Here is a 26615-nt window from a genome sequence, read left to right as displayed (position 1 = left end):
TGGGCTCTTTCCATACTTTGGCTATTGTTGATAGTGCTGCTATAAACATGGGGGTGCATGTGTCCCTTTGAAACAGCGTACCTGTATCCCTTGGATAAATACATAGTAGTGCCATTGCTGGGTCGGAGAGTAGTTCTATTTTTAATTTTTTGAGGAACCTACATACTGTTTTCCAGAGTGGCTGTACCAGTTTGCATTCCCACCAGCAGTGCAAAAGAGATCCTTTCTCTGATGTTGCGTGAGTTGTTCGTGTTAGTTATTCTGACAGGTATAAGGTGGTATCTCATTGTGGTTTTTTTTTTTTATTTTTTTAATGTTTTTATTTTATTTTTGAGACAGAGAGAGACAGAGCATGAGTGGGGGAGGGTCAGAGAGAGAGGGAGACACAGAATCCGAAGCAGGCTCCAGGCTCTGAGCTGTCAGCACAGAACCCGACGCGGGGCTCGAACTCACAGACGGTGAGATCGTGACCTGGGCCGAAGTCAGAAGCTCAACCGACTGAGCCACCCAGGCACCCCTCTCATTGTGGTTTTGATTTGTATTTCCCTGATGATGAGTGATGTTGAGCATCTTTTCATGTGTCGGTTGGCCATCTGGAGGTCTTCTTTGGAGAAGTGTCTATTCATGTCTTTTGCTCATTTCTTCACTGGATTATTTGTTTTTTGGGTGTTGAGTTTGATAAGTTCTTAATAGATTTTGGATACTGACCCTTTATCTGATATGTTGTTTGCAAATATCTTCTCCCATTCCATTGGTTGCCTTTTAGTTTTGTTGACTGTTTCCTTCACTATGCATAAGCTTTTTATTTTGATGAGGTCCCAATAGTTCATTTTTGCTTTTGTTTCCCTTGCCTCCAGAGACGTGTTGAGTAAGAAGTTGCTGCGGCCAAGGTCAAAGAGGTTTTTGCCTGCTTTCTTCTCAAGGATTTTGATGGCTTCCTGTCTTACATTTAGGTCTTTCATCCATTTTGAGTTTATTTTTGTGTATGGTGTAAGAAAGTGGTCCGGGTTCATTCTTCTGCATGTCGCTGTCCAGTTTTCCCAGCACCACTTGCTGAGGAGACAGCAATAAAGATTCTTGAACCCCACCTCAGACCTCAGTTGAAATTTCTAGTGAGGGGACCAGGGAATCTGCTTTTGAACAAAAATTTGCATTGGTTTGCAAATTGTCCTCTATAAATGGAGGGCAAGGCGACTAAGAAAAGAGACAGCCATTCTAGATTTGTAGGTGACAATTTTAATAAGCAAGGGAACTCACATACAAGGCTTGTCTTGAGCAGCCAGCCACAAGATGAGTAGATCTCCACACCCACCTGCCAGAATCTTAAAGTTCATGCAGAGGCCTCATCAGGGTCCAGTCCACATATCCAGTTCAGATGGTCTCAACCACGCATTACTCTCACAAAGCTACATCCTTTAAATGGCTTCTAGTGCAGGAACAGTGGGCAAAACATACATTCCAAACATACTGGAGGAATGAGAGGCCTCCAGTTGCCCAGATCCAGCTTGAGAGTCAACCAGTGGTCATGTATTCTCAGTTACCTCCTCTGACAGTTTGTGACTGACCCACAGCCTGTGGGATGCTTCTTTCATAGAATGCCCAGCATTTTTCTTATTACTAATTGCATAATCTCTTTCTCAGGAAAAGGCCATGCAATTCATGATGATAGTTTAGCACTTAATCCGCAATTTTAAAAATTGTGTGTCTGGGGATGGATGTGTTTATGTCATGATGCTGGAATGGTGATGTCTGAAACTCAGACGTAGTGTTTGGTCAGAATGGAATGTGTATTTACAAAGGCCCCATGCTTAATAATAGGGATGCAGGGAGGTGTATATATATATATATATATAACCAATACACATGGGAGAAAATTTACATCAACGACAAGTTTTTTAAAACCTACGACAGCTCCCAAAATAACCATGGGATTCTGTTCACACCAATTGTTTGGACCAAGCATCCTCATCAGATCACCTCATAGACATTATTTCAGACACTACCATCCAGAGGTTGTGGTCAGAATTGTCACAGAATAGGCAGCTGCTCATGTGATAGGACTTGAAATCTTGGACAGGTCCCCTCAACCAAAAATATCTATTCTTCACCCTTCCCCCAATCCTCTGTTGCTAGGTGCTGTGATTCCCAGCTTATCAAATTCAGTTACAGGCATGTTTGTTTAGGTAAATGGTAAATGGTAAGGCAGGTACTTCAATAAGAAGGCTCCTTTATTGAGGCAAAATCTGTCAGTTACAAACTCTATCAAAAGTCCCAGTCACCTAAGACCACAGGTAGCCCCCAAAAGCAAGAACATTGAAATTGAACACATAGCAACCTCTGTAAAACATAGCAAAGCCTTCTTCTTAAGGAGAACCTTATTTTAATCCAAAGGCCTTTTGCAGGTGTTCAAGAACCAGAGCTCAGCTCAAAGGGTATCCTCAGCCCTCTTCAGAATCTTGTGTTTGCCAACTCCTCATTGACATTCTTAAGAACATAGAAATGAAATTTGTGCCATTTGTCCAAACCAAAGCCTGGACAGATGGCCCTGTTTCTCAAGATAACAGAACTGTATTCTCTGCTCAAAATGAATTTTCCTGCAATAAATGTTGTCCCTTTTCCCACCATCCCCCAAGACCCAGCAGTAGTTTTCTCTTTAATCTCTAGAACATTTTAATCACCCCCCAAAAGTTCCTTCTTTCTCCTTTGTATCCAGCCACCTCCCTTTACCCCTAGTAGGCAGCCACTGGTCTGTTTTCTATCCCTATGGTTTTGCCTTTTCTATAATGTCATATAAACAAAATCATACAGTACAGTCATCCTGCGTCAGGCTTCTTGTCATGCCTTTAAGATCCATCCGTGATGGTGCCTGTAGCAAGAGTCCATTCATTTTTACTGCCAAGTAGTGTTTTCATTATATGGATATACCACATTTTGTTTATCCATGCCAGCTGTTCTTTTGATAAGTACCATGCTTCTGATATGCTATTCTCCCAGGAGGCCATGACCCACTTGAACTTTACTGATATATAGAACATAAAAATAGACCGTAACAGACACTGTTGTCTACCAAACCCATTCCCAAGCCATACCCATCCTTGACCCCTCCTCTACTCTCTCCTTCTTCTTTGCTGACTTCCCCACCCCCCATCTGGCAGCTATAACTAAGAAGACCTAATACCACTTCCACCAGAGTGGATCTTTATTAGACTAAACTACTCATGCTAGTTCCATTTCTGTGGCTATGTTGTAGAGTTATGACCAATGAGACTTGATGGATAATCTGCTGGGGGCTTCTGCGGTACTTTGGGGGATCGGGGCTACGGACATAAAAATAGGTGGAATTTAGGGGCACCCGGGTGGCTTAGTCCATTAAGGAACCGACTCTTGATTTCTGATCAGGGGTGAGGTCACGATCTCACAGTTGGTGAGTTCCAGGCTGTGTTCCAGAGTGTCGAGCTCTGTGCTGACTGAGGCAGCCTGAGCCTGCTTGGGATTTTCTGTCTCACTGTCTCTCGGCCCTTCCCCCTGCCCCTGCGTGCATGCACTCGCTCCCTCTTTCTCAAAAATAAATAAATAAACATTTTTTTTTAAATAGGTGGAATTTAAAGTCATGGAACCTCGAGAATTTCCTGTACCAGTGACAGCATCTGCAGACAGCAAAGCAGGTTCAAGATTGGAAGACTTCTCCAAGCATGTGGTTTGTGTTAATTACACATACTCATACACACGCACATGTCCTGATACAAACCCATGGGCCTTCCCCTCCCCCTGAAAATCACTGTTCTAGTCTTTCTTATGAGGCTTCCAGCTGGAGCACCAGGAACTAAGGGATTTTAACCTGCATCTGAGTGAGATATAAGTGTGTCCATTGGTATTTACTTGCTCGTATTTAATATACATCCAAGCAAGTAATTAGCATTTAAAATACCCTGACCAGAAACGCTATTCTAAGAGCGGTTGCCCCAAGTTGATCTTTTCTCCATTCATGAGAATGATTTATAAGAAATATCTCGGAGTTCTTTTCTTTTTTTTTTTTTTTTTTTTTTTTTAATTTTTTTTCAACGTTTTTAATTTATTTTTGGGACAGAGAGAGACAGAGCATGAACGGGGGAGGGGCAGAGAGAGAGGGAGACACAGAATCGGAAACAGGCTCCAGGCTCCGAGCCATCAGCCCAGAGCCTGACGCGGGGCTCGAACTCACGGACCGCGAGATCGTGACCTGGCTGAAGTCGGACGCTTAACCGACTGCGCCACCCAGGCGCCCCTCTCGGAGTTCTTTTCAATTAACTCAAAATGCCTTCTTATTCCTATTTCTCTCCATTCTGACCTCCTTGCCTGAGGAAGTCTTCCTGTCCCCCCTTTCTCTGCAGTAGACCTCAGCTGCATCGTGCACACTCAACCATCAGCCCTCCTCACCAGCCCCCACCCTCGGTGGTTCCGTGCTGGGGTTTGTCTTCCATAGCGACCTTCGCCACACTGTTGATATCTCAACTTTCCTTATTTATAAGGAGCACGCTTACCGCACAGCAAACTGGGACCACAACAGTGATTAAAGGTAATTCCCAAATTTCTTTTGGTCTGGATGATACTGCTGCTGAGCTGCCTTGGGCGTGTTAACCACCAGCACAGATCAATCAGCACCTCAGCCTCCCGTTCTCCTCAGCCCTAGGGGTGACAGATTGCAAAGCCCTTGAACTAGCAGGTGTTATGGGTTTTCCTAAACCTAGAACAATTAATTCATCCTGTTCATGCAAAGGTGTGCTACCTGTGCAATGTTTCTGGCCTTGCTACGTACTTTGAGTCCCACTGATTTCACCCATGAAAAATATTTCTGATGTGCATTGTGCTAATGAACAAATCCTCTGGTGTTGATGGGATATGGATAACTGAAGCCATGTTTAGCTTACCGTGTTTAGTAAGCCCACCCCTTCACACACACGGGCTTCAGATGAGAGTCTCTAGAAACTCCCTAACTACTCCTAGAATTAGGCACTCCTGACTAGGATACTTCAAATATTAACTAACTGCCTGCTTATCTGTTCATTAAACTTCACTAACGCACGTACATCTTGGTGACATGCAGGTTAAAACTCGGGTTTCTCATCCCCAAAATTCTGTTGAATCAGAAACATACAATGGGGCTAAAAACCAGTGAGGTACCGCGCACTCTGATGAATTCGGGTGGTTCAGATACAGCTTAGAGTTCGAGGACTCCCACCCTAGAGAGGAGGCGGAGAGGGCCTGCCCTAGCCCCTGCATGCACTCACTCTAGAAAAATCGGTTCAAGCGAAGGGAAGAACCAGCCCTCATTCTTCTCTGCTTCTGAGGCTCAGCTGTGAAGTTGGGAGCAACTCTGGAGGATTTACAAGCCACAGATGACAGAATCCACTCCATATCTGGAGTTCCCCAACCTTCTCTGGGAGCACGACCACAAAGGAAATGGGTCCTTGTCTCTTTCCTATTTATCCCAGCAGTGGGGTGGGTCACGTGTAATTTTGTTAGGAACCTCCTTTTCTGGGGAAAAGAAAAATTATTCTTTAACCAAGAAGAGGAGAAGAAATGGAATACTTAATTTTATATATTTTTTAATGTTTATTAATTTTTGGGAGAGAGAGACAGAATGAGAGTAGGGGAGGGGCAGAGAGAGAGGGAGACACAGAATCCAAAGCAGCCTCCAGGCTCTGAGCTGTCAGCACAGAGCCTGACGAGGGGCTCGAACTCACAAAACGCAAGATCATGACATAAGCCGAAGTTGGCCATTTAACCGACTGAGCCACCCAGGTGCCCAGAAATTGAATACTTTAAATGTAACTGTCTAGAAGCCAGAGCTGTCCTGTACCTCAGGTAGGTTTCAAACAAACCTTTATCATAGTAACCCAACCCCGTTCCCACTTACCATGTATAATATTTGCCTTTTGTTTAAATATATATCTTAAAATGCAATAAAATCGTATTATCTCTAAGAAATAGAACAATTGGCTAAAATGAAGATTAAAAACTAATCCCCAGGGAAATTAATAGCATGCTTAGTTTTGAGATGATAGGTTGTTTAATAGAATTGCATACCAGGAATGAAAACTATTTTACGTAATGGAAAAAGATCAAGGTTTAAGAAAATATACACACATAAATATTTATCCCGAGAGAGTATTTTTAAGTAGGAGATTTTTTTTTAACTACTGTATCAAACTCAAATGGGAACACAAAATTATTTTGGGTAAACCGGGTCTGTTTGTATCTCTTTCCTCGCAATTAAAAAGTAAAAGATTTCGGCAGTAAAACCCCATCCCAATAAACTATGCATTTTCTTTCTCTTGGGAGGCCTCTAAAATCAGGCGAAATTAAGAGAAGGAATCTATTAGCTAATCCTTTCATGGGACCAGGGCTCAGCAACTGATTTAGTGTCGCAAATGGAAAAAATGGAAACAAGCCTGTAAACGGTGAGTGCAGCCTCATTCTTTAAGTGCACTGTGTTGGTAAACACGAGACGGGTTTCCCAAATGGGAGAGAGTCAAGCTGCAAAATCTAAGAACCACACCACACAGCGTTCAGTTAAAGCGTTTTCCAAGTTGGCCTTCTATGAGAGAGGCTGGAATTGACAAGAAGACACCTGACCTTAGAAGTCCCGCGTGCTAACATCTGCAGTGAGGCTGCAGCTTATTCTGCAGATGAGGAAATGGGTCCAGAGACAAGCAAGAAGCACTGATGAAAGATTACAGCTGGAACAGAACTCAGCTCTCCCGGTTCCTGCCCTGCTTTCTTCCTCATGGCGCTTTTCAGAGTTTTTGCACTTGTTTGATTTGTATTGCTTTTTTAGCTGAAGAACACTCAGAACTAACATAATAATAAAAGGAACAGCTGGGCCACATGGGGGTCTGCTGCCCAGGCCATGACTTCTACTGACCATGAGGGCTCCCGGGGTCACAGGTAGAAACCACTGTGGTTTCCATTTCTCCCAAATCCCTGTTGCTTGACCTTGGAGAAGTCTAATCATTCAGTACTTCTGTCCCCATTTGTAGAGTGGTGCTGAAAATCTCTTCCCTGCCAAGCTGCTATAATGTATTCTTTTTTTAATGCATTTTTTGAAGTTTATTTATTGAGGGAGAGAGCACACGCCTGCAAGTTGGGGAGGGGCAGAGAAGAGAGGGAGGGGACAGAGGAGAGAGAATCCCAAGCAGGCTCCACATTATCCATGTGGAGCCTGATGCAGGGCTTGAACTCACAAACCATGAGATCATGACCTGAGTCGAAATCAAGGGCCGGACACTTAACAGACTGAGCCACCCAGATGCCCATATAATGTATACTTTTGAAAGCAGAGGCAGGAGAAGAGGCTGTGTGACATCAACCCAGCACCCTCTCTGTGATGAGGTCTATCACTTGGACTATGTGACCCCCGACACAGGCGAGGGGTGCTCTGACAGCATCAGGGTCTACTTGCCCACAGCCCCACATCTCCACACATCAAAGCTGGCAGGACAATCCGATACGTGCCTAAGGCCATTTGTAGCACTGAAGATTGTCGTGATGCCAGAAGCATTGGTAATTAGCTCTAAACTACTTGAAGATTCATCCTGGCTCTGGATGTTAGGCCTGACCCAGGGGCATACCTCCCAACCTGACCACCTAGGGCATCCTATTTCTGGATTGGCTGGAACCTGACCCTGGGCTTTCTGGCCCCTATTTTCACCATTTTCCTGCCTGGAGGGGACAACTGAACTGAGATTCCTCAGCTTAATCCCCTGCACACGCTTCAGGCATGGGTTCTCAATGGTACTCACCTAAAAATAAGCTGGGATGCTTCTCGAAGTGCCTGTCCCCAGGCTGGCTTCCCAGATCCTGATTCAGTGGCTTTAGTGGCTATGTCCTGAGAATCTGCATTTTAACAAACAGCGTGACTGTGGATCACTGGTCCTCCTTCTTTGCCCTGCCCTGCTGACCCAAGACACAGACCAGCCTCCTGACCGGGCTGGCAGGTGCCTCCATGGCCATCCTGCCAGGCTTGTCCCAGCCTTCGACACCTTAATTACCTAGTTCCTTCAGGTGCCTGCTCTGCGAGGTCCATGAGAGACCCCACACCACAGTGGTGCTGTGTCTAACTGTGTGGGCCTATTACCAGAGAACAGGCTCCAAACTCAGGTTCAGCTGCTCACCACTCAAAAATCGATATTCAAAGGACAGTGGTGGTGGGAAAGGAAAGTTTGCTTTATGCAGGAAGCTGGCAACCTAGGAAGATGGCGGGCGAATGCCTCAAAGACCCTCTTCCTCATCCTGGGGGGAAACCAGAGGGCTTTAAAGATGAAGGCGTGGGAACAGGGAGGGGGGCTACGTGCAAGAGAAGCAGGTGCCCAGGTGGTTAGTCATACATTGCCATGACCCGGAACAGACTTGCCCACATCAGCGGCAGCTGTTTTTGAATTGTAGTCAGGCTTTATCTTCTGGGAAAGTTGAGTCCTTCACGCCTCAAGGCCAGTGGCCTGCAAATCTCAGAGAAAGTCAGTTAGTTCTGCTACAGATCAAGGGAGTAAGGTCAGAAAGCAATGAGCGGGTAAGCTTGAAGCAAGTTAACCCTTAAGACCGGTTGGAGTGCTGTTATAGGCTCAGCCTCCGGAGAATTCCTACAACATGGCTGTCTCCCAGGCCTGCGGCAATACACTTGAAATCAGGCTAATTTTCTTCCCAGTGCTCAAAACACAAAGGATTCGTTTCCCCCTCCTCTCTTGAGCAATAAAACTTGTTTGCCGTGAGGAAAACTCAGAGGCCTATTTACCAGAAATTTCTTGAGGGCAGCTTCTTCCATCTGCAGGGCCCTTTAAGTGGCTAATGGAAAACTCAATCAACAAGAAAGATTTCTTGGCCCATGTCACTGGAAGGTCCAGAGCCGGGTCAGGCCTCAGGCCTGGCTTGATTCAGTTTCTTTCCATCTGCTTTTGTTTTGTTTTGTTTTCAGTGTCTCTGCTTGACCTTCCATGGTGTGAGCAGCACTGAACACACACCCACACACCGCAGAAGGAGACAGAATGTGCCTGCTGTGACATTCTAAGCAACCAAATCTTGAGATTCACCCTGATTGGACTCTGCCCATCACATGTCTGCCCCTGAACCAATGATGGCAGACGTGCTGACTGCTTCAATCCCACCCGAAAGTCAAGAGTGGCATCAGATTCTCCCAGTAGCACAGGCTATACGGGAGGGTGGACACAGGTCCTATTAGGGTGGACGAAGGGAGGAATGGGGTTCTGGGTAGTCTCGTAACAATGGCCGAAACGGCTACAGCTGGCTCACAATTCACACAAGGGATTCACAGGTATCTCTCTGACTAAAAGCAGCAGAAACCAGGTACAAAACAAGTCTTTGGTGGTTAATCGGGTACACATGAATACACGTGAAGGTGCCGTGAGAGGTAATAGAAGGTCAGGGCTTCTTCTATCAAATGAGGAAAGGGTGTAAACCTCACATTTCTCTCCTCTACTAACTTATCTCCTCCAAGTTGAATCCCCACGTGGTCATCAGATAAAAGTCGCTTCACATTTAATTGCTCTTATTCCTCAAGTAACTTTGTATCAATTTTAAAATCTGACAGGGAGCTACTCTTAAAGGCATGGTACCTGTTTTCTTTGTGAGCATAAAGATATGTTCAAGCAGAAGAACAAATGCAAGTGAAACATTTTTAACTCTAAAAACACTAGCGCGTATGTCTAGATTCTTTTTTTTTTCCTGTGAAGACATTGGTATCACATTGTGTTTTAAAATACAACACCTGTTTTATAATCGGGGCGTTAAGGACCCAGAAACAAAAAGAATTGATTCTTTTAAGAGAAACCAACTGGTAAAAGGAAAGAAACCCTTGTCAGCTAGGAGGCACCTGAGTGAGTGAAGGCTCAAAGCCAAGCTAGAAGAGAAAAAAAAAATATGATCAGTTAGGGTTCCCAGAGTGGAAAACAAGCTCACCAGAGCCCATGAAAAATCTCCAAGAAGCAAAAAGATAAGAAAAGTGGAGTTGGTCCTTGTGTGGGTTTTCTTACATTCTTCCCCTCCACCCCCTAGCCCATAGAAGGTAGTCCGAAGGATTGTAGGAACCCAACTTCCATTGCCAACAACTGACTTAGGAAAGGATAAATATGGACCATGGCTGACAAAGAACCTCTCCTCGCTTCTCCGAAGAAACACAGGAATAGACAATCCCCCTTCTTCCCCTGGGCCTAGAACGGGGCAGTCAACTGGCCTGAGGACCAAACCCACCCACAAGGAGAATGGACGGGAGAGACTCAGAGAAGGACAGCCAGGGTATGTGTACCACTGGGGGGCCTGCCCCACTCTGTTATCCCTGTTACACAAGGTAATAAACCTCCCTCTGCTGAGCCAGCAGGAGTCAGGACTTGGAATTACTTGCCACAGAAAGCTTTCTCACCGACGCAGTGGTGTTTTGGTAACCATACGTTCTAATAGTTCAATTCAAGCAGGTAAACTTGAAAATCCATTTTAATTATTGGTATAGGATGTTTGGGGCTGCAAATCACATCATGCATAGGTAACAGGCTCTAACCAGTAAGGCTATTTCTTTATCTTTACCTAACAGGAAATAAGTAGGTAGATACTTCCAGGCCATCCATCTAATTAGACTCAAAATCTGTCATCCTCAGAGAGTAATGTCAAAAAGCAGGTAGGGAGACATGGAACTTTTTTCCCCCATGTCTCTGCTTTGTTCAACAAAGAAAATTGCTGAAGCCTCTGACCACGCTTCCTTAAGTCTCATTGGCCAGAACCAGGTAGATTACATGACCACCTTCCCTGTAAGAAAGTTCCTGGTGGTGGCTTCCAGCATCTCATGGAGCTGGCTCTGCCAGAAAGGTGGATATAGGAGGAGAATGACATCTGGGTAGGAGGCCCTGTCTACTTAGCCAAATCCCCCAGCCCAACTTCCTCCAACCCAAGTTCTCTGAAGGAAGAATTTCATACTCTTCTAGCACAAAATGTATAATAATGGATCAGTTTAGTTCCAAATATTATACATTTAACGAATAGCTAGATATCAAATTCTTAGAAACATCTGTGTTGTTCATTGTGTGACAGGCCAACAGCAGAGAGAGCAGGGAAGGAAGAAGCTCTCGCTTTGCTGGTAAATCACTACAAAGCTCTCTTTCTGGAGGACACCTGGCTGGCTCAGTCAGTTGAGCATCCAACTCTTGATTTTGGCTCAGGTCATGACCTTGCAGTTCATGGGATTGAGCCCCACATCAGGCTCTGCACCGTCAGAACAGATACACAGACAAATGGAACAGAATAGAGAACCCAGAGGGGCACCTGGGTGGTTCAGTCCATTAAGTGTCCAATTTTGGCTCAGGTCATGATCTCATGGTTCATGAGTTCAAGCCCCGCATTGGAATCTGTGCCGACAGCTCAGAGCCTGGAGTCTGTTTCGGATTCTGTGTCTCCCTCTCTCTCTGCCCCTCTCCCACTTGTGCTCTCTCTCTTTCTCTCTCAAAAATAAATAAAAACATTAAAATAAGTTTAAAAAAAAGAATAGAGAACCCAGAAATGGACCCACAAACGCATCGCCAACTAATCTTTGACAAAGCAGGAAAGAATATCCAATGGAATAAAAACAGTCTCTTCAGCAAGTGGTGCTGGGAAAACTGGACAGCGACATGCAGAAGAATGAACCTGGACCACTTTCTGACACCATACACAAAAATAAACTCAAAATGGATGAAAGACCTAAAGGTAAGACAGGAAGCCATCAAAATCCTAGAGGAGAAAACAGGCAACAACCTCTTTGACCTCTGTTGCAGCAAATTCCTGCTAGACATGCCTCCAGAGACAAGGGAAACAAAAGCGAAAATGAACTATTGAGACCTCATTGAGATAAAAAGCTTCTGCACAGTGAAGGAAACAAGCAACAAAACTAAAAGGCAACCGACGGAATGGGAGAAGATATTTGCAAATGACATATCAGATAAAGGGTTAGTATCCAAAATCTATAAAGAACTTATCAAACTTGGGGCACCTGGGTGGCTCAGTCAGTTAAGCCTCCGACTTTGGCTCAGGTCATGACCTCACAGTTTGTGAGTTCAAACCCCACATCAGGCTCTGTGCTGACAGCTTAGAGCCTGGAGCCTGTTTCAGATTCTGTGTCTCCCTCTCTCTCTGACCCTTCCCCAGTCACACTCTGTCTCTGTATGTCCCTCTCTCAAGAATAAATAAACATTAAAAAATTTTTTTAAAAAAAAGGAACTTACCAACTCAACACCCAAAAAACAAATAATCCCATGAAGAAATGAGCAAAAGACATGAAAAGATGCTCAACATCACTCATCATCAGGGAAGTACAAATCAAAACCAATATGAGATACGACCTAACACCTGTCAGAATGGCTAAAATTAACAACTGAGGAAATGACAGGTGTTGGTAAGGTTGCAGAGAAAGAGCAACCCTCTTGCACTGTTGGTGGGAATGCAAACTGGTGCAGCCACTTTACAAAACAGTATGGAGTTTCCTCAAAAAATTAAAATAGAGCTATCCTATGACCCAGCAATTGCACTACTAGGTATTTATGCAAAGGATACAAAAATGCTGATTCAAAGGGTAACATGCACCCCAATGTTTATAGCAGAACGATCAACAATATCCAAATTATGGAAAGAGCCCAAATGTCCATTGACTGACAAATGAATAAAGAAGTTGTGGTATATATATATATATGTATGTATATATATATATACAATGGAATATTACTCAGCAATTAGAAAGAATGAAATCTTGCCATTTGCAACAATGTGGATGGAACTTAGAGATTATGCTAAGTGAAATAAGTCAGAGAAAGAAAAATATCGTATGATTTCACACAGATGTGGAATTTAAGAAACAAAACAGATGAACATAGGGGAAGGAAAGGAAAAATAAGATAAAGAGAGAGAAGGAGGAAAACCGTAAGAGATTCTTAAATACAGAGAACAAACTGAGGGTTGCTGGAGGGGTCTTGGGTTGGGGGATGGGCTAAATGGGTGATGGACATTAGGCAGAGCACTTGTTGGGATGAGCACTGGGTGTCATATGTAAGTGATGAGTCACTAAATTCTACTTTTGAAATCATTAGTTTTTATTAATTTTTTTAAATGTTTATTTTTGAGAGAGAGACAGAGCGTGAGCGGGGGAGGGGCAGAGAGAGAGGGAGACACAGAATCCAAGGCAGGCTCCAGGCTCTGAGCCCTCAGCACAGAATCTGATACGGGGCTCAAACCCACGAACTGTGAGATCACGACCTGAGCCGAAGTGGGATGCTCACCAACTATGCCACCCAGGTGCCCCACGAAATCATTATTAAAAAACAAAAAACAAAAACAAAAACAAAAACTATCCCTTGATTTTATTGTATCTTCACAGTTTCTCATGTTGTTCTTTCTTTCCTGCCCCAATACCTAAGACCACTCCAGGGATATCTGGGATCTGGTCCAAGACATTTTTTACCAACATATATTTTATAGAAATGGTAAGGAGGGGAAGGAAAGTCATACGAACTGAGTATCTATTATATGCCAGATACTGTATGTGGTACTTGCCCTCTCTTCAATTCCATTCAAGGAACAGGCAAGGTGGTCGAGTAGAAAGATACAGGCTAGAAGTGTATCCACACACAAATCTCTTCACCTAATATCCCCTTTCCTTATCCCTAAAATAGGGATAATAACAGTGTCTATCTCATAGCATTGCTACAAAAACCAAATGAGACGGGGCTCCTGGGTGGCTCAGTCAGTTGGGCGTCCAACTTTGGCTCAGGTCATGATCTCACAGCCTGTGAGTTCAAGCCCCATGTCAGACTCTGTGCTGACAGCTCGGACAGAGCCTGGAGCCCGCTTTGGATTCTGTGTCTCCCTCTCTCTCTGCCCCTCCCCTGCTCACGCTCTGTCTCTCTCTGTCTCTCAAAAATAAGTAAACATTGTAGAAAAACTAGATGAGACCACCCAAGCAGGTAGTAAGTGCTCCAAGAATGACTGGCACCCGTGTGAGGTTGGAATCGTGACCTCCAGTGGTGAACTGTATCTGGGGGTTTCTGAGAACTGATTTGTAGATTGGCAGGAATTTTGCAAGCTAGCTGTGAAATGGTTGTTAGCTTGATGGTGAATATTGACACTACGGAAATCAGCAAGTGCTACAAAGCAGAGCTTTTCTTTTTCCTGGGGAGCCAGTTGTAGAACATGTACAGTGCACCACTGATTAGCTCCATTTGATAGACGAGATTCAGAAAGGTTAAGTAATTTACCCAAGGCTGCACAGCATGCAAAGGGCAGAAATGCGATATGAACTCCGTTATCTATCACTTCCAACCTGACCCGTTTGTCCTCTTTTGCAAGTCAATGTAAAATATTGTGCAATTATTCTCCCATTTAGCAGCTACTTAACGTGTATGTGCAGAGCACTGTTCTAGGAGCTGCAGGGCCTACATACATACACTACCCTCAAAGGGTACCCATCATCACATTAAAATTAAACCTTCAGAACCTTTTAATTCAACCCACTTGTCTGTCACTGCACTGTCACCATCCAAGGACGCTCTCTACTCAAGAGTTGGATGAAATCGTAAGGCTGGTGAACTGTCTTGGGGTGGGCTCCCCCTGACCTCCCCCTGCAGCCCCACTGCAGGCGGAATCTCCTTCCCCTTCCAGACGTGTCCAGGTCCAAGTGTAGCCAGATCGTTAAAAAAAAACCCTGCTTACCAGGGCGCCTGGGTGGCTCAGTCCGTTAAGCGTCCGACTTCGGCTCAGGTCATGATCTCACAGTTCGTGAGTTCGAGCCCCACGTCGGGCTCTGTGCTGACAGCTCTGAGCCTGGAGCCTGCTTCGGATTCTGTGTCTCCCTCTCTCTCTGACCCTCCCCTTGCGCTCTGTCTCTCTCTCAAAAATAAATAAACTTAAAAAAAAACCCTGTTTATCATATGTTAAGATATGACTCTCTCCTTAGATTTTTTTGCATTATCAGAGAATAATCTTCATGAGAAAAAAGCCCATGTGATGAGGTAAACTGGTTGCAAAATTACCCATGGGCCATTACAAACTAGGTAATTATTTCCTTTCCTTTCTGCTTCTCCACCCAAATGGAGCACAACTTTTGATGTTCTCCCAAGCTTTGGTCATTCTAATACTGCCTTTCTATTTTTTCCATACTCTCTCTCCTGTTTCTTTTAATAAATAATTTTTCTTTAAATCAGTTCACTTTTCCCCCTCAAATGTATTTTATTTTATGTTATTTTTTAAGTAGGCTCCATGCCCAGAGTGGAGCCCAACACAGGACCTGACCTCACGACTGTGAGATCAAGACCTAAGCTGAGATCAAGAGTCAGACGCTTAACCGACTGAGCCACCCAGGTGCCCCTCCTCCCTCAAATTTATTTTAACAGAAAGTGCTGTGCCACTGCCTCAAATAGAAAAGTATAATGACTTGCCAAAGATAACGATAGTCATCAAATAAACACGCAGCTATTAAAATAGAAGAGTATTCAGATGTTTAACTCCAGCCATCCTCTCACACACCACCAGTGGGATATCGCTCTAAGAGGCAGCTTTTCTCTCCTCCCAGGAGGTGAGTTAACGTTTAAAATACCCTGACCAGAAACGCTATTCTAAGAGCGGTTGCCCCAAGTTGATCTTTTCTCCATTCATGAGAACGATTTATAAGAAATATCTCAGAGTTCTTTTCAATTAACTCAAAATGCCTTCTTATTCCTATTTCTCTCCATTCTGACCTCCTTGCCTGAGGAAGTCTTCCTGTCCCCCCTTTCTCTGCAGTAGACCTCAGCTGCATCGTGCACACTCAACCATCAGCCCTCCTCACCAGCCCCACCCTCGGTGGTTCCGTGCTGGGGTTTGTCTTCCATAGCGACCTTCGCCACACTGTTGATATCTCAACTTTCCTTATTTATAAGGAGCACGCTTACCGCACAGCAAACTGGGACCACAACAGTGATTAAAGGTAATTCCCAAATTTCTTTTGGTCTGGATGATACTGCTGCTGAGCTGCCTTGGGCGTGTTAACCACCAGCACAGATCAATCAGCACCTCAGTCTCCCGTTCTCCTCAGCCCTAGGGGCGACAGATTGCAAAGCCCTTGGTCTGGACTAGCAGGTTAGTGATGGGGTTTCCTAAACCTAGGACAATTAGGTTACCCTGTTCATGCAAGGACGGTTAGTTACCTGTGTGTTGGGAACATCATCGGAAGGACATGACCGCCAATTGGAGGCTCCTCACTCCTTCCTCTGTCCAGGGAATATGCATCCTGCTTGCCTTTCCCACTCCCAGAGGCTACTTCAAGGACGTAGCCTTAAGATAGTGATATGGTATTGAGAACACCTGCCCAGTATATGTGACTGAACCCAGTGAAGTCCCCTTTTATAACATTTTAAGATTGGGTGGGCAGGTGCAGGGATCCATGTGTCTCACATATAAGCTCCCATCGCTGTTATTGAGATTGCCACCCACCTACCCATAATGGCCTGCCTCTTTCTTTGGTCTCTCCCTCCCTTCTGAGTACAGAGGCCAGTTTCAGATTTTACCAGGAAAGCTCCCAAGACGGTTGCAAACCAACGCTGGGTAAACGTCGCTCACTCCACTCGTGAGTGGACACACATGTCTTAAACCTCACTCGTGAAAAACAGGCTTTGTATGTGATCCAACAGGAATCTTCATTATGGCTGACAGTGGATGTTTTGCCCAACCTAGCAAGTGGGAATGGAAAAATGACTTCATAAGATGTAGGAAAAAACGAAGAGATGCAGTGTCCGGTGAATTGTCACGTTGCAAAGCAAAGTGATATCTTTCATCTCATAGAAATTAGGCCATCTTGGCCAAAGGATAAGCAGTAATGTTGGCAATTCTGTAGAGACGTCTCTGCTGTGTGCTCTGTCATGATGCAAAGGAGTCACATACTCTGCCCATTTATGAGCTAAATGTGCTGATGACCCTGCTTTTTACACCTTGCGCTTCCTTGGAGACAGAAATATTTACATTTGTGAAGACATTCAGGAAGCGCTTTCACATATATTTTTTTTTTCTTTTCTTTTCCCCAAGACCTGAAATCAAGCCAGAGCGGGCCATACATCTTAGGGACAAAGAGACACCAGAAATGGTGAGAAGTGGAAACAGGGTCATAGGAACAGAGCTAGGAAAAGAACTCAGGTGTCAGTGCTCCATACCCGATCACTTTGCCATGCAGGCCCCAAGGGGTCCAGTTCCAAAAGAAATGCATATTTCCCCAGATTGCTTCTTTCCTGCTGGGTCCCCACGGTGAGAATGGCACCACTACCCAATCAGCAAGCTGGCAACCTTGACCCCTTCCTAGGCATCTCCCGTTCTCATCAGCCCATCCTTCACACTGACTCTCAAAGCTGTCCCTACTCTCTCTCTCTCTCACCACTGCTGCCCTCATCATCTCTCTCCCGGACCCTTAGAATAGTGTTTTAATGGGTCTCTGCCTATGGCTTGGGAACTTGTCCCTATCCAATTATCCACCACGCGAGCACCTGAGTGAGCTTCCAGCATGCAGCTCTGGACATAGCTCCCACTTGCGTTGAAGTCTCTAACAGTTCCTTCTTGAATAGAGAAGTACGACCGCTGGAGTCAACCACTCTGTTTCTGTTTCTCTCTCTCTCTCTCACACACACACACACACACACACACACACACACACACACAGGCAACTGTAGGTTCCACCCCTACTAAATTGCATTCAGTTTTCTGAATATGCCAGAAAATCTTATAACTCTGTTTATAGTCCCTGGGAGGGCATTCCATCCCCAATGGGCCACCCCCCCCCCCCCCAACCAACGCTGGCTTAGATATCAAGTTACATCCCTTAGGAAGTTCTGCCTGCTCCAACAGAACTGACACTACCCATCCTGAGGCACATTGTACCCTGGACATACTTTGGAGGTCCGCAATGCCTTACCGGGCCCACCCATTTACGTTTCGTCTCCAGCAAAACCTGAGCTCCTAGAGGATAGAGAAATATCTTAATGGCCTTTGTATGTTCAATGCCTAGCATGGAGGAAACACATCATGCATTTTTTTTAACACAAAATGCATTATAAATAAGTGAATTAATACATTTCTGTATCAAATAATGATTACTCCCCAAGTAGATCTTCTTTTGTATGTTAGATAAGGTTGAAGAACTTCAGGGAGCACTCAAAACTTTGTCCAGGGGCGCCTGGGTGGCTCAGTCCATTAAGGGTCTGACTTCAACTCGGGTCATGATCTCATAGTTTGTGAGTTTGAGCCCCATGTTAGGCTCTCTGCTGTCAGTATAGAGCCCACTTCAGATACTCTGTCTCCCTTTCTCTCTGCTCCTCTCCCCTCATTCCCTGTTTTTCTCTCCTTCCCACCCCCCTCAGAAATAAACATTTAAAAAAACTTTGTCCAGTAAATTTGTCCTGTAAGTGGGTAAACCTCTTCTTCAAGGAAAACAAATAGCCCATAAAGAACCAAACCCTCAACTTTTTACTCTTGACCTTCACCCACCAACTGCCAACCAACTCTAAGGATTTTCTTGGCCTACTACTGGTCAAGGGTAGCTTTTGACCCAATCATGTACTTCCCCAATTTGCTCTTTCTTACTTAGGTCATGGTTTCTCTTTCCTTAGTGAATTATTGATTCTAGATGAAGGGAATAGCTTGCACATACTGTCTACAAGGAGTAACAGGGACATTGATTTGGCCACGCTTAGGGTTTTATTTTAGGAAGCTATGGGAAACCAGGCGGGGTAGGTAAGCCCAGATGTGAACAACAGTATGTTAGCACTGCATGAGAGCTTAGAATTTGGCTTGTCTAGAGTTTCCTAGAGTGGGGTCTACATATATCATCATGGAGGAGTGTAGGTTGATTTCACATAGATATATGCCAAAAAAACCCATTTTATTTTAATTATGTGCTTATTTATGTGTATTAGAAAAAAGGTTATCATCACTTTAGTTCCACGATTTCACATATATTATTGCCAAGACTTGTTGTTGTTGTTGTTTTAAAAAAAAAGACTTAAGTAAACAAATGAATCAATTTAGAAGAAAAAATGTTAAAAAAATAACAACATGGCAAATATTATGAAGGCGACACCCGAATGAATGAGGCTGGGGAAGTGCTGAGCTAGTATAACACTTCTTCACGTCTCGTGTGGGGAAATCCAGACCCAAAGAAGCTAAATAACATGTCCCAGGTCAAGCAGGTGGAAGGCCTGCCACACCAATCTAAAGACCAGCTCAGCCATCATTCAGACGCTGACTATACCAGGTAAACTTATCGAATAAAAAATGTTTCTGTTGTTATCAAATGAAAATATTAAAAAACAATTTTAACTCCGGGAACGACTCGAGGATAGGGAGGGAAGGTGGGAAAGAAAGAGGAGCAAACCCACCTACATCACCGCAGCCTGGCCCCAGAGTGGACCTTCCGTACCGCTCTTCCTGCAAAGACGATGCGAAACCCAACACTGGAAACTCTTGCTAGAAGATTTCCTGAAATGATTACTCATTCCGCGCTGTCCTCTCTGTTCCACTCCATCACGCTCGAAGTTTTGCCGACTGGGATTTTTGCTGTCTTGGCAAACGTGGTGATGGTGTCAAACCTAATGTTTGCTAAATTTTTGCAGAAATGCTGAGAAGACTTCCGTGGGGGCCTATTGTCAATTATCTGGAAAAAGAGAAGTTTGCCGACATTAGAAACAAGAACTGTGTGGGGTTAGGCTCTGGGTTTTAATGAGAAGAATTCAAATTAGAATGTTGGCTATTTCCTATAGCTTGCTAAAAATAACCTGGGTGCCTGCTTCCTTCCCTCACACTTCATTTTCGGTGCCTGCTCATGCTGAAGAGGCAGGAGGGCTGGAAAATGCTCCTTGGGATCTTGCACCAGTGCTCTTTCTTCAGATCAATGTAATTTAGCTTTGACGTGCTCTCTCGTGCACCAACGGGCATGCTCCTTTGGGCTCCTGTCAGATTTACACTTGAGGAAGCTTGAAGGTGATAAGGGGACCACACACACCACGCCCTGTTGATTTTCCCTCTTCAATGTCTCTTTCCATCACTTGCCTGGGATGCTACAAGACCCTCTGCCTGCTCTTTCTACCTTGAATCTACCCTCTCCCCACCCAGTCACACGGCCACCAGAACGATCTTTTCCAACACAAAGCTGAACACATCCCCCACCACTATCAGGACCACTATCACCAATTAAAACTATTCAATGGCTTCCCATTGCTTGTATGATAAATATTAGAATCCTTGACGTGGTCTACAAGCAAGGTCCTCCCTGATCTGTGCCCTGGGACCTCTCCAACCTCAGCCCCTCTCCCCTTCACTCTCCCTGATCCAATGCAGAGTCCTTACTCCTTGTGCTTCACCAGGTCCCCACAGGGCCCCCAGCTCATTCCCTCCCCTTCCTTCTTTTTTTTTTTTTTTAATTTTTTTTTAACGTTTATTTATTTTTGAGACAGAGAGAGACAGAGCATGAACGGGGGAGGGTCAGAGAGAGAGGGAGACACAGAATCTGAAACAGGCTCCAGGCTCTGAGCTGTCAGCACAGAGCCCGATGCGGGGCTCGAACTCACGAACCTCGAGATCATGACCTGAGCCGAAGTCGGCTGCTCAACCGACTGAGCCACCCAGGTGCCCCACCTCCCCTTCCTTCTCTATCGACTTAATTCTTGCTCATCATTGAGGCCTCAACCCAATCATCACTTTTTTAGGAAAGCTTTTTATGACCCTTTAGACGAGGTCAAATCCTTTCTCATATTGCCTCTCCTAGCCCCATGGAGATCTCTCCTTACCAGCACTCGTCACCACTTCCTTTGCACATTTGTTTAATGATTAATTGGTTACTAGTGTTACCCCTCTTGACGGTAGCTCCACGAAAACGGGAACCACATCTGTTTGCCCATCCTTGTATCTTCCATATCTCATATCATGCCTGGAACACAAGAAACACTCAGTATTTCTTGAAGGAAATAAACATCAATCCCCTGAAAGACCCAAGCCTCCCTCTCTTGCACAGGTCCTTTCCAAGAGAAAGTATTACTGCATTCAACTGGGGATATGTTCTGCACACTGGGGGAAGGAGGTTCCCTGAATTTCCCTGAAGTGCTAGGAATACATTAGTATTGTGCTTTTTCATCATAAACCAGTCTGACTTCTGCCTGGATCTTCCAGAGGAATTGTCCCTACATAAACCACAGTGCCTCTCTCAGTTTCTCGATTCAAATGGAAGGTCTCATACGTCATTTTCCCTATTAAGTTAAAAAATACATATTTTTCTAACATCTCTGTGCAAACAAAGTCTTAGACACTCACTTGTATTGTGGAGGAAGTTTAGAGAGCGAGGGCAGAGAGGGAAAATTAATGGCGTCAAGGCAGGTGACTCAAAGGTTTCTAAATGAAGTTTTTTTTTTTTTTTTTAAGTCTATTTATTTTGAGAGAGAGAGAGAGAGAGAGAGAGAGCAAGTGGGGAAGGGGCAGAGAGAGGGAGAGACGGAATCCCAAGCAGGCTCCACACTGTCAGCACAAAGCCCAATGCGGGGCTTGAACTCATGAACTGTGAGATCATGACCTGAGCTGAGATCAAGAGTCAAACGTTTAACCAACTGAGCCACCCAGGCACCCCTGAAGCTTTAAGGAATCTGTCTCCATGGGGGATCAGGGGAGACAGGAATGGTGAGACAAGCAGCCGGACCTTCAAGGCAAAGGAAGGTTAAAAAAAGATGATGTAAAAGGGGAGATGTCCTCTCTCATCCACTCTGCCCCACCCACAGCTCCCTGACCTACCGTGAACCAGTCCTGTGGTTTGGAGTCAGGTGGTCCTGAGGGCCCCCAATGGCACCCTGCTCACCATCTTTCCTGGAGGATCAGCATTCAGCTTCTGGTGCTTTGGAAATCCAGCTCAGCCCACGATGAGGGAGTTATTATTGGCACATTCTTGAATTTTATCAGTGTTTTTAAACAGTGATCACTGTGTGACACACAGAAGTCCAAGAAAAGGCTGTGAGCACTGGGAGATTAATCTGCTTGCTCTGGGCCAGCTTCCACATGCCAAACGTTTGGGTCAGGGTCAGATCAAGGCTGCAGATGGTCGCCGGCAGAGAGCTACTATTTTGGGGGCACAGGTCATGGGAAAGGCTTACAGTTCAAAGTTGGCTTCTATGTCTGTCCCATGACTTTTCCTTCAGCCTCATGTATCACAGTCATCAACAATCCATCAAATTTGAGGAAATCCTTGTTGCTTAAAGACCCTGATATTATACTGCTATAAAAGCCCACAGGATTGAGGAGAGGGCGGGCAACCTCAGACCTCTCCTGCCTCCCATAGAAGGGGAAAGAAAAAGGGAAATATTTAAATATGATGTTATGTTCTATCTAGCTATATATTTTTCAATCTCTGATTTGAGCTGAGTTTTAGAAATTCTGTGTCCCTTTCAAAAACTACAGCTGCAAAGAATACAGAAGATCACATCAGTGTATCTTGTTAGAAGATATAAGTTCAGATTTCGTTCTTTTCCTTTTTTAAAATTTTTTTAAAAGTTTATTTATTTATTTTAGGAGGGGAGGGGTGGAGAGAAAATTCCAAGCAGGCTTCTCGCTGACACAGCACAGAGCCCAATGTGGGGCTCAAACCCGTGAACCACGAGATCATGGCCCCAGCCAACATCAAGGGTCAGATGATTATTTTTTATCCTAATGTTTATTTATTTTTGAGACAGAGACAGAGCACAAGCCAGGGAGGGACAGAGAGAGAGGGAGACACAGAATCAGAAGCAGGCTCCAGGCTCTGGGCTGTCAGCACAGAGCCCGATGTGGGGCTCAAACCCACGAACTGTGAAATCATGACCTGAGCCCAAGTCAGACGCCTAACTGACTGAGCCACCCAGGTGCCCCAAGAGTCAGACATTTAACTGACTGAGCCATCCAGACACCCCTAAGTTCAGATTTCCAAAGGGCAAAGATCTGACTTTTGAGATGGTTCATCCAGGAAAATTTTCCTAGCTAAGTGGATGACAGGGAAAGCTCAGGGTCATGCTAGCCAATGAGAAGTCCGTGTAGTTCTATTGTTTCTCATTTACAGTCTATCCATAGATGGGAAGAGAAAACTGATCAAGGGTGAGAGTGACTTATGGGTTTTGGGGGAAAAGCAGAAAGGACCCTTGTCTAATGTTAGGACTCTATTTTTCAAACTTTAGATCAGTATCACCTGGGAGCATTTTTTTTTTTCAAAATTTTTTTTAACGTTTTATTTACGTTTATTTAACGTTTATTCAGAGAAAGACAGAGCATGAACGGGGGAGGGGCAGAGAGAGAGGGAGGCACAGAATCGGAAGCAGGCTCCAGGCTCTGAGCCATCAGCCCAGAGCCGCCGCGGGGCTCGAACTCACGGACCGCGAGATCGTGACCTGAGCTGAAGTCGGCCGCCCAACCGACTGAGCCACCCAGGCACCCCCTCTGGGAGCATTTTTAAAGTGCAGATCTTCAGATTTTCATGGCATGTGGCCCAGCCATCTGCACTTTCAGTGGGCATTACATGTAATTCCAAAGCAGCCTGAGGAAAAGCCATGCTAGGAAAGCTAAAATCACAATAGGGGTGGGAGGAGAAAGGATAACGGTATCTAGAATTCACCATCATTCTTAAAAAGCCCAGGGATGAAAGGCAAATATTAAATATAAATCCAGGAAAAATTCGGGATATTGGAAAGGTGAGTTCCATTCAGACATCAGACAAGACCAGAGTTAGCTTACCCGTAAATGAGAGCAGCTGCAAATTTGTAAATTAGGTACCAAGTTTTGGTTGTTAAGTGAGAGAAAACCCAATGCAAATTGGCTTAAGCAAAAACTTAAGAACCTATTGGCTCACGTAAATGGAAAGTACAGTGGTAAAACTGGTCTCCAAGGTTTTCAGGGGCTCAAACATCATTGAAACTCAGTCTCTCTGCCTTTGCCTCTGGAATGTTACATTTCTTCCATCTTGGTTACCCTTTTCTCCTCTCGTGGAGAAGATATCTGCCTGAAATTCTGACTGTTCATACTTGATTCCAGGTCTGGAACCAAAGGAGAAAAGGAGAGAAAAGAGAACTCCTTTGTCCAGGTTATTCCATTAAAAAAAAAAAAAAAAAAAAAAAAATCCCAGGATTATCTCTGATTGGATTAGCTTGGGTCACATGACTACTTCTCGCTGATTAGGGATTCAAATACAATGTTGCTAAGATCTGGATGATTTTCCTACCCCTAGATCTGGAGATTATTTTCCTATCCCTAGATCTGGTGAAGGGATAACCCAACCCCATGGATTAAAAGTACAGTGGGAAGCGGATATAATTTCCTAAGAAAAAAACCCAAGATCTCCTTCCTAGAAAAAGACGAAATAGATTCTGGGTAGCAGAAACCATGATTGTCTGCTACAGTGGCTGAGAAATATTTTTGTGTAATTATACAAAAAAGTCATGTTGACCTTAAAAATAAATCTGCCAGTTATCTTACAGCCAACAAGAGGAGATTATTTGGAGAATAGCAAAGAATTGTAGTCCAGGACAAGTAAGTTACTGCAAAACTCCGGACAAGTCCCGCTGAGCAAAGAAGCACACCCGTTTATAAAGAATGAAACAGGGAATTTGGGATGGCTGTCACAAACACAAAGTCCAGTAGAGGAAATTAGGAGTTGGAAGTATAATTGCTTCTCATTGGCAAGTTGTGACAGTCTTTCATTGGCTGGGCTATTGCCAGGGAAGGAGGTAAGTCTTTCTTCTTCCTGCTGGAATAGTAAAGTAGTGGCCACATCCCACTCTTCCTGGTCTAGGAGTGACCAGGGAGTGCTAGGGTGTAAGAGCTAGGGTGTAAGAGCTCCCCCTGCCGGCCTCCAACTCCATTCTAAAGGAGTTTTGTTTCATTAATTTCCACAATATCTATCGGTTAATATTCACTTATTTTAATATTAAGTATCGAGTCCTACATTTCAATGTGGGTATTATGCTATTGTAATAGCCTGTTTGTTTCTAATTTTCCCAGTGGATCATAACCCCATGAGGGCAGAGACTGTATTGATCTTGTTTATCCATGTGTAGACAAGGAGTCTTCACAGTAGGATGTGCAAAAAAGTACGGTACACGAAGACCATGGTAGAACTTTTACTCATTTTTCTTACCTAATTTCTGGGAGGATAAAAAGAAGCTTTATTAACATTTAGCGTGTGGCTATGTGGATCGGCAATGACACACTCATTATGTTCAGCAGTGATAATGGTAACAAGGGATCCCATGAGACGAGAACTCCACTTGTTCATTCACTCCTCCGGCTCCTGGCCTCCCACCCAGCACCATTCAGACTCGCTGCCTGATGCTATGATTTGTCTGACTGACCCTAGGACCTCTCTCTCAGGAGGTACCTTCATCCAAGTGGGACACCCACTTTCTATCTGATCCCAGCAAACTGGATGTCAGATGTAGTAGAATCTGTCAATCCCTAGTGATCTTGATCTAGAGCCTTACTATTAATGAACGCAACCTTTCCAAATGTAGGTTGGAAAATAGGCTGACCTCAGTCAGCCAACTGGGCTTTATCAAACACCTAGTATACCAGGAAGAGGGAGATAAAGATATTCATAAGGGAAAGGCCTTTCCCTCAAGGAGCTCAACTAGGAAAAGAAGTCAGGTAATTATAGAGGTGACTGCCATTTAGAGAGGCAAGGATGATGACTGCACATGCTTTCTTCAAAAGGCATCATTTCCCTAAGGCAGTCTTATTTTTTTTTCATGTTTATTTATTTTTGAGAGAGAGAAAGAGAGAGGTAGGGGGAAGGACAGAGAGAGAGGGAGACACAGAATCTGAAGCAGGCTCCAGGCTCTGAGCTATCAGCACAGAGCCCGACTCGGGGCTCGAACCCACGAGCTAATGGTGAGATCATGACCTGAGCTGAAGTCGGACTTAACCGACTGAGCCACCCAGGCGCCCCTCCCTAATGCAGTTTTAAAGGAAGCACCGCTGTTGACAGGAGCGGGTCTTCCTTCACCCCAGATTCCTGGAGTTCTTTTCTTTTCTTTTTTTTTTTTTTTACATTTTTTAATGTTTTTTTTATTTTTGAGACAGAGAGAGACAGAGCATGAACGGAGGAGGGTCAGAGAGAGAGAGGGAGACACAGAATCTGAAGCAGGCTCCAGAGCTCAAACTCACAGACCGCGAGATCATGACCTGAGCCGAAGTCGGACGCTTAACCGACTGAGCCACCCAGGTGCCCCTGGAGTTCTTTTCAATACAGTGTTGGAATTAACCCTGCCATGCCTAGACCCAGGCCAGTATATCTTTTGTAGATAGAAACAAAGGAGAAAGGATTCAGACCTGGCTGATCCAGTGAGTCAGGATATCAGCCTGTCAACAAAAATCTAAGAAGCAAACGTTAGACTCCTAGATTAGGAAGCAGGCACATCACCTCCCAGGGCTCATTCCAATAAGGTAAACAGACTGGCTGCATTATCTGTCAATCTACAATGGTTGCAGGCCAACATCGCCAATGCCCAATTTTATGTTCCATTAAGATTTCAATTAATCTCTTCCTCATTTAGTCTCGGAGAGGGAGTGATCTGCCTTTAAATAAATACCACACA

General features: G+C 44.5%; 1 protein-coding gene and 1 long non-coding RNA gene across 4 annotated transcripts in view; one reads left to right on the top strand and one right to left on the bottom strand.

The window, feature by feature from the left end:
• RGS6 (regulator of G protein signaling 6) overlaps positions 1 to 21962 on the bottom strand; it is a 606508-nt gene extending 584546 nt beyond the window's left edge. Inside the window, exons 1-2 of one of the 3 annotated variants that reach the window (XM_058739537.1) lie at positions 21863 to 21962; positions 19401 to 19675 (exon numbers count right to left, since the gene is read on the bottom strand). The gene's annotated coding sequence lies outside the window, so the exon portion shown is untranslated. Of the gene's footprint in view, positions 1 to 19400; positions 20269 to 21798 lie in introns of those variants that run through there. The other 2 variants (XM_058739533.1, XM_058739538.1) reach the window with 2 other exon arrangements.
• On the top strand, positions 3596 to 4571 carry LOC131517451 (uncharacterized). Its single transcript, XR_009264601.1, has 2 exons — positions 3596 to 3697; positions 4374 to 4571. It is a non-coding gene; the product is annotated as an uncharacterized LOC131517451 (long non-coding RNA).
• Positions 21963 to 26615: the final 4653 nt, after the last annotated feature.

This window comes from Neofelis nebulosa, chromosome 7, assembly GCF_028018385.1.
Source record: "Neofelis nebulosa isolate mNeoNeb1 chromosome 7, mNeoNeb1.pri, whole genome shotgun sequence".
Classification (NCBI taxonomy): domain Eukaryota; kingdom Metazoa; phylum Chordata; class Mammalia; order Carnivora; family Felidae; genus Neofelis; species Neofelis nebulosa.
Note: the sequence above shows the minus strand (reverse complement) of the source record. Positions and strands in the feature narration are given on the sequence as shown.